Source organism: Vigna umbellata, chromosome 3 (genome assembly GCF_029865625.1).
Source record: "Vigna umbellata cultivar VRB3 chromosome 3, Vumbellata_1.0, whole genome shotgun sequence".
Classification (NCBI taxonomy): domain Eukaryota; kingdom Viridiplantae; phylum Streptophyta; class Magnoliopsida; order Fabales; family Fabaceae; genus Vigna; species Vigna umbellata.
The window spans coordinates 43925766-43934105 of NC_142167.1; the positions used below are offsets into that span (position 1 = coordinate 43925766).

The 8340-nt window shown below is 31.9% G+C and overlaps 1 pseudogene; it reads left to right on the top strand.

Moving 5' to 3' along the window:
• The first annotated feature begins 5779 nt into the window (after positions 1-5779).
• LOC124843609 (aspartic proteinase CDR1 pseudogene) lies at positions 5780-7130 on the top strand (annotated as a pseudogene).
• The last annotated feature ends 1210 nt before the right edge of the window (positions 7131-8340 follow it).

Genomic DNA, 8340 nt, shown 5'->3' on the forward strand with positions numbered 1-8340 from the left:
AAGGATTGACCATAAAAGGTAAGCTTTATGTGAAAGATTTTTCATGGTTGAATTATGTGGAAGCTAGACCAATGATAGATGTGTGTGATTTCATTTCCCAAGAGAGAGAAAAAAAAGGGTTTCATAAAAATATACAAGTGAGAGAAAAAGTTCGTGCATTGCAAGAAAAACAGAGGAAATAGAATAAACAATATTGATTTCATATCTGCCAATTAAACGGAAGGGATGTGATTGATAATTTATATCACTTTGGGACAAAATAAAGAATTTTTAAAAGTGAATACTAAAAAAAACAAACTCTAAATGTAAGAACCAAGTAAGCAATTAAGCTTCAGGTTTTCTATTATTTTCATCATTTTCCTTTATACACCCCTACATTAATTTTTATACCAAATAATGAAGGTAAAAAGACTTGTTTGCCCTTAGGCAAAAACATACAATTTAAAATTTAAGTTTCTCTTAAAGTCTTCTTTCTTGCTAGAATTGAACCCACACATATTCAATATTAAATCACTCTTCTATCAACAATCCAACACATGATATTGGTAATATCACACACACAAATCATTAAAATCACAACATGCCAAACATGTCTTCTAGTTAATCAACAATAACATTAAATTATTATAGTAATTATAATCCTAAAAGGCACACCTAAGCATTAAACACCAATTAAAAATAAATACTACTCAAGTCTTATAACCACTTTATTAGTATAAGGGAAACTTGGATCGATCTTTATTAGTAAAGAACTTTGGCCGACCAGCTTATGTTATTGCAATTTTAAGAAAATTCTTTATGAAATTTTTGTACAAAGTATTGTAGAGAGTGAACAACATCCGACCTTTTTCTGATATGAGGGATACCCAAGACTGACGAGGTGCGAAAGAAATATAGAAAGGAGTCGAGTGTCGATGTTAGGTCAAGCGCATTACATAAGGCAACAAACGCCTACATAAACGCCAACCCGTTTAGGTGAAGTTTAGTAGGAGCCACATTCATCTCTTGCAAAACACAAATTTGAAATTCGGAAAGCAAAAGTCGAACGTGCATCTCGCAGAAAATAGCCGAAAGCGTATAAAAGAAATTAGACGCATAGCCCTCCTTCCCTTGGTACGCATGTTCAGTTCTTTTTTAGACAACGAGTTTAAAATACCTCGTGTTTGCGGCCTCCGTCACTAGATCCACCTAATCCCTAAACTGCTTCAAGGCCCCGTTGGTATGAAAGTTGGAAACATAAAGTCGAACTTCATGAAGGGCCCAACCATACCCCGGAACGGGCTACAAAGGAGCAACCAACCCATCCCACTTACCTTCTCCATCCATCTCTATAATGGTCATTGTGCCCCTTCGATCAGAGTGGCCTCATTATTTAGTGTGTCCTCTTCAATCGGAGTGCCCCCATTATTTATGTGAGCGACCACTCCCCTGTCAACCGAGAACTCTCTACACTCGGTTGATCCTAAAATAGAAGGCCCGTCGAATGACGACGATTCTGACATAGATAAATAATAATTATATAATAATAATAAAATGAATTGTTGTTATGTAGCTTCGTATTAAAATTTATGTAAATAAATAAATTAAGTATAGTAATATTATTTTATGGTTTTAATAATGGATGATATTGTTGGTATGATATATATATATATATATATATATATATATATATATATATAATCATAGGAATAAAATAAATTATGGTAGTGTGTTTGTGTGTTTAAAGTGTTAAATTGGAAGATAAAATTAATTATAATTGCATTATTTTGTCTTTATGTGATGCATGAAATAGGAATTATACATGATTGTTTGCATTTATATAATAGTCAAAGTAAGTTGGTTTAGTTGTGAAGCATGTGTTTGTTATGGAATGGGGCATCATTTACGTAAATTGCTTTTGCATGGAAAAGAGGGTTTTGTTTATGTATCTAGGCAAAAATGGTTTGGAATTTATGTATATGGGCAAAAAAAAATTAATTACGTATTTAGACAAGTCTTGCGGAACCTAGACGACTTCATATGAGGAAGTCGTGCTCTCCTTACTCGACTTCACCCTGACACAATAGGAAAATTTGAAGTCGTGTACCTAAAATATTTTTGGGCTTTGGTGGTTATCAAGCCTTGTAATCGATTACACAATGTCAAAGTCGTACAGGGGGCATAAGTTCACCCGTAATTGATTACACCCCTTCTATAATTGATTATAAGAAGTGTAAATCGAGATAAACTCTCTGGTAATTGCTTACCAAAGTGTAATAGCAAAAATGACTTAGGCAATCGATTACAGGCCTCTGATAATCGATTACCATAGGCTTTTAGTGTTGAAACAATGAGTTTTTTTGCTTTTTCACCATTTATGTAATTTATGGTTGTTGATTACATTGAGAAACTTATTCACCATATCTATCTTTTTATTCTTTAATTATTTAAATCTCATTGTTGACCATGTATGTTGTTTGTGGTTCTTAATGTCAATGACATGTATTTGTTCTTAATTCATTCTAAAGACATTGTTGATGACATTGACGTGTATTTTCTTGACCATGTAATATTGTTTCAGAGTAAATAGAAATTAAAACCACAAAAAAAAGTCATAAACAGAATAGAAACTTTTTATTAAATCATAAGTTGATTACAAGAACCTAAAACCAAAAATAACAACGAATACAATAAAATAAATATCTAAGAAGATCCTCTTGGTGGGGCAAAATGATGATGAAGATAATCCATGTTGCTCCAGATGATCAATTCGAGCATTAATGGTATTGAATCTCTGACCCATGTTTTTCTCAAGATGTCCAACACGAGCATCCATATTACTGAAGCTTTCGCCAACAAATGCTTGCAGATTGCGTATGTCATTCATTATGTCAACTAGTGAGGAAGTATCTTGTTGAGGGACAGGTATTTGGCGTTGAGGAGGAGCATCTCTGTGAACCCACTGACCATCATGGTTTTTATGAAATTCAAAGGAAAAGATTATGTCAGCCGCGCAATTGTGAACTTCTTTTTTGGAGCAGGATGGAATTTCAAAATGTTGCATCAGGGTGACAAAAAATGGATAAGGTAAAGGAGTCGTCTTCCTCAAAGACTTCTTCATCCTATGTTGGATCAGATGAGCCAAGTTGATCTGCTTTGATGTCAGGATGGTCCACATTAAAAGGAGATCTTCTCGATAGTCTGCGCAACATTAGATACACGAGGAAGAAAAATACGACAGATAACATTATGTAGTATTTGAGTCTCGACTTTCATAGACCTAGTTAGTATTCTTGGAATTTTCCTTTCATAACGTGATTTAGTTGTTTAAGTTTAGGTCTTCAGTGATTTGTGTTGTAATTGTTTGTTGGCTTATGATTGAAAAAGATAAACATGTTGTAAAAGAAATTCAATTACCTTTCGCAATTGAGTGAAGAAATTAATTTTAGGAAAAAGATCGACTCTAAATGTTTCAATTTCATATATTTCATAAGTATAGAATAGAGAAGAAGGATTACAAGAATTAAAAAAGAAGTTCAGTAAAATTCAATTCATCACCTTCTAATACTAATTTAATTTAAGGGATCACATTTGCTTTTTTTAAATATTAGAAAAACATTGAGTTTAACAATTAAAAAATAAAACATTGAACAATCTTTTGAAATATTGAAATGTAAAAGTGTAACTAAATAAAAATTAAGTTTTAAAATTGTATCATAGGATACCTAAATTCACCAACTGTCGACGAGCACCACGGACGACAGAGTGTCGACCCCTCTCACGATCACAGGAGTATCGAACACTCCTGGCCAATCGTTGTGAGGTCGACATTCATTTTGTTGATGTCGACGTACTGGCAGACCACAAACCAGCGACGATGTCGCGTCAGTCAGCGACAATGTCGCGACATCTATCGCTCTCACGAATTTGTTTAATGTCTGTGTCGACACAAACAGTGGTCGACATGTAGTGAACGACACCATAATAAACGGTTCAGCAGTAAAGAATAAGCAGTTACAAATATTAGCTAATGCAACGCCACGAATCACGCAGGTAGTTGACTCAGTATCAGACACGACCTAGCAGTTACAACTTCCAAATAGTCCACTTCGGTAACTGTCCGGATTTCCAGGTAAACGGTTTATTTTCCTGTTTTAAATATACCAAGCACATGAGAAAAAAGGTACGTTTTTTCCCCTTAGAGAAATTAAGAGAGAGAAATTACTCTTCTGCTTGATCACTTTGAACCAAAAGATTCAGGTGACCTCTTTTCTGACTTGAGCGTCGGAGTGCCTTTGCAGGTACCCAGCCCACCTTTTCCCAAAGAACAGAACGTAAAGAGAGGAAGGAAGCATCGTGACAGACAGCATAAGAAGAAACAATTCAGTTTTGTTAGGTTTGTATCTCGACCTCCACATCCCTACTGAAACAAAAATAATTTTAAATCTTTTAACTTTAAAATATTAAACACAGTGTTACATATTAACCCACGTTATTATTTGAAGGCTGTTTTTTTTTAATGTATTTATTAAATAAAATAATAAATATATTGTATATTAAAGGAACCAACTATTTATTGTATTTATTAAACATGAAATATAGTTAAGTTGACTACGTAATTAAATATTAATTTTTTATTCGTTAAAAAATCTTTATTAACATTTTTTTATAGTTTTATAAAAAAAAACAACTGATTTTCTTAATTATTATTTAAAATATCATTTTATTAAACGTAATAAAAAGTCTAATTAAACAAGATTATTTTCAATAAATGTAATATATTTATATATAGCTAAGCAAATTAGCTGTTTTCAATTGAGAAGATGAATAGAGATGGTACTAATTAATAGAAATGTTTACTTAAATTAGATTATATGTTGAATAATTCCGACAACTGTCTTATTTTCTAAGTGCTTTATATAAAGAAGAGTTAAGTATGTTTTTATTATTTAAATTTTTACACGAAATTAATATTTAATTTTAAAATTTTAATATATTTTAATTTTTAAATTTTAAAATAATAAATATAATTTTTAAACTAATTACGTTAAATTGTTTTTATGTGTTAAAAGCATTTTTCAATAAATATTAAAATAGATATTTATTAAAATATTTAAATAATTCAAATACTAATCTAAAACACATTTAATTATAAATAATTTAATTTCATTGAATTAAAAAATCATATTTATTATTTTTTACATTTAAGAATTAAAATATATTAAAATTTTGAATATAAACAAATTTTAATTTTATATTAAATTTTAAATTTTAAAAATTCAAAACCAATCACAAGGTTCTTTCTCTAAATATTTAACCCATTACACCTCAAACTCATATAACACAATACTTGTCTATATGTAAGATGATTTATTTGAAATATATTTTACTTATATATTTAATACTGGACGTGAGCTCATTTTCCTTTTATGATGATAAAAATAAATAATAAAATTATTATTATTTTAATTATAAAAATAAATACAAATAGTGTTTAAATTTTATTAAAAGTGACTTTTATTTATCTTGTTGGTATATTTTTATTGTAGTTAATTATTTTAGTTTTAAAACATGGTTAAATTTGAAGAAGAAAGTAAAAAGCAGATTAGAATAGTGTTGAAAATTTTAAGTGTAATCATTTTTCAAAACTAAAACCTCAATGACGTTACTCTGAAACACGAAATTTCAATCCGCGTCCATGAATTTCAGTGATTGTCACATTTGTTCTCACACACGCTTCAACAAATATCACTAGGGGACCTTATAAATTGTGACTAGGAATGTGCTAATATTACAAATTTGAAGACTTTAATGACAACAATGTCAAGTTCCTCAACCCTAGTTCTTATTCTGCTGTCTCTTCACAGCATCTCTTTCTTAGAGGCTCACAAAGGTGGGTTCAGTGTGGAAATCATCCACCGTGACTCATCAAAATCACCGTTGCATCGTCCCACAGAAACTCAATTCCAACGAGTTTCTAATGCAGTGCGTCGTTCCATTAATCGTGCCAATCATTTCAACCAAAACACACCTAGGTCCAATTTAACACAAAATGATGCTGAATACCTTTTGAGCTATTCAGTTGGAACCCCACCATTTCATGTTTATGGTATTGCTGATACAGGAAGTGACATAATTTGGTTGCAGTGTAAACCTTGTAAACCCTGTTACAACCAAACCAGTCCAATGTTTGACCCTTCAAAATCCAGCACATACAGAACCCTTCCTTACTCTTCTACAAGATGTAAATTGGTGCAAGATACCACTAAAGATGGAGACAATTGTGAATATACCATTTCCTATGGTGATGGGTCACAGTCACAAGGAGATCTTAGTGAGGAGATCCTCACTTTAGACTCCACCAATGGCTCTTCAATCCAATTTCCAAGAACTGTCATAGGATGTGGACGAAGGAACACTGTGTCCTATGAAGGGATGGGTTCTGGTGTAGTTGGCCTTGGAAGAGGACCTGTGTCATTGATATCTCAATTGGGTTCTTCAATTGGTGGAAAATTTTCCTATTGTTTGGCATCAACGTCTAATACTTCTAGCAGACTCAATTTTGGAGATGCTGCTGTGGTTTCTGGGAAAGGGACTGTATCAACTCCAATATTCTCACGTGGAGCAGTATTTTACTACCTATCATTGGAAGCATTCAGTGTTGGAAACAAGAGAATAGAGTTTGGAAGCTCCTCGTCTGAATCTGATGGAGAGGGAAATATCATAATTGACTCAGGTACAACACTCACTCTTTTGCCAGATGATGTTTACTCAAAACTGGAATCAGCGGTGGCACATGAAGTTAAGTTAAAACGTGTTAAGGATCCATCTAACCAGTTGAGCCTTTGCTTTGAAAGCAGTTTTCATGATCTGAAAGCACCAGTGATCATGGCACATTTTAGAGGCGCAGATGTGAAGTTAAATGCTGTCAACACATTTGTTGAAATGGAAGAAAGGGTAGTGTGCTTGGCTTTCATGTCAAGTAAACTTACCATCTTTGGGAACTTGGCTCAGATAAACCTTTTGGTTGGCTATGACCTAGAAAAGAAAAGAGTCTCCTTCAAACCCACACACTGTACTAACCAGTGATTGTATCTTGTTTTACTTAGTATCTGTCAGTCGACTGAAAATAAAAATATATATTTTAACTATTTTTGTTCCATTTTATTATTGATAACAGATAATGAGAGAAAACAAAAATGTTGAGAACCTTTGCCAACGAATGAACAGACTAAAGGAGGTGTTTTTAATTTGCCCAGATGGGTTTGAAGGCATTTTCTATCAGAAATAATACAGCATTATAGGGGCTTGTATGTATGGCTATTGCCAGGTCTGAATTCCAATGTCATAACTCTTAAACCTATAGCTGATAATGGTAATACAATCTGTTGTTTTATATGTATTAACTTGGCTAATTTTCTGTTTAAAATCATTTCCAAAATCTTGGCTGATAGGCTTGTTAGTATCATTACTAGAATTGTATCTATTAATCAAAATGATTATTTGAAAGGTACTAATATAAAGGGCTTGTAATATGGTTGCTTCAAAAGGTATTAATTTGTTAAGTGCAAAAGTTTTTGGTTAATGGTGCTCTCAAAGTTGATATTAAAAGGCTTTGGATACTTTTTATTGGGGTTGTTTGCTTAATATGCTTTAAGCTTTTGGTTTTATAATATGAGGTTTTGTAGTTGGAATCTAAATATTATTCAATCTCTCAAGCTTTCGGTCAAATTGAATGGATCTTTCGCAAGATACTTTAGTTGTTGCAAAGATGTTAGATAAGGAGATCCTTTGTCAACCTTCTCTTTTTGTTTGGTAAAGAAAGGGTTAAGTAGAGACAGAACTTTGATGGTTCATTCTAAGCCATATTCAGCAAATTATAAGTTTCAAAGGTAAGCAAATTTCTTCTCATGTTTTATATTTTGATGATACTTTTATCTTTTGTAGGGTAGCAAGGTTTCACAGAATCTGATATATGAATCGTTCAACTTGGTCATACTAAAGTCTACAAGCTTTGAAGAGACGGCAAAACAAGAAAAATAAGTCAAGACAATGGAGGAAAAAGATTAAATTGCAAATATTTTCACAATGTTATCAAGACTAAGGTTTTGAACCTAAGGTTATCAAATTTACATCAAGAAGAAGTATTAAACCGCAATGAAAGTTTTAAAATAATATAGAAAATCTTAATATAAAAGTATTGAAATGTAATGTGAATTTTAAAACAATGTAAAAAGCCTAAAGTATGAGGTAAATATCGAAAACATTGTACATAGACAAAAATATAGAACATTTCACATTGTAACTAACATTATAACTAACATTTTCTATAATGTTTTATGGATCTATAAATATACATAC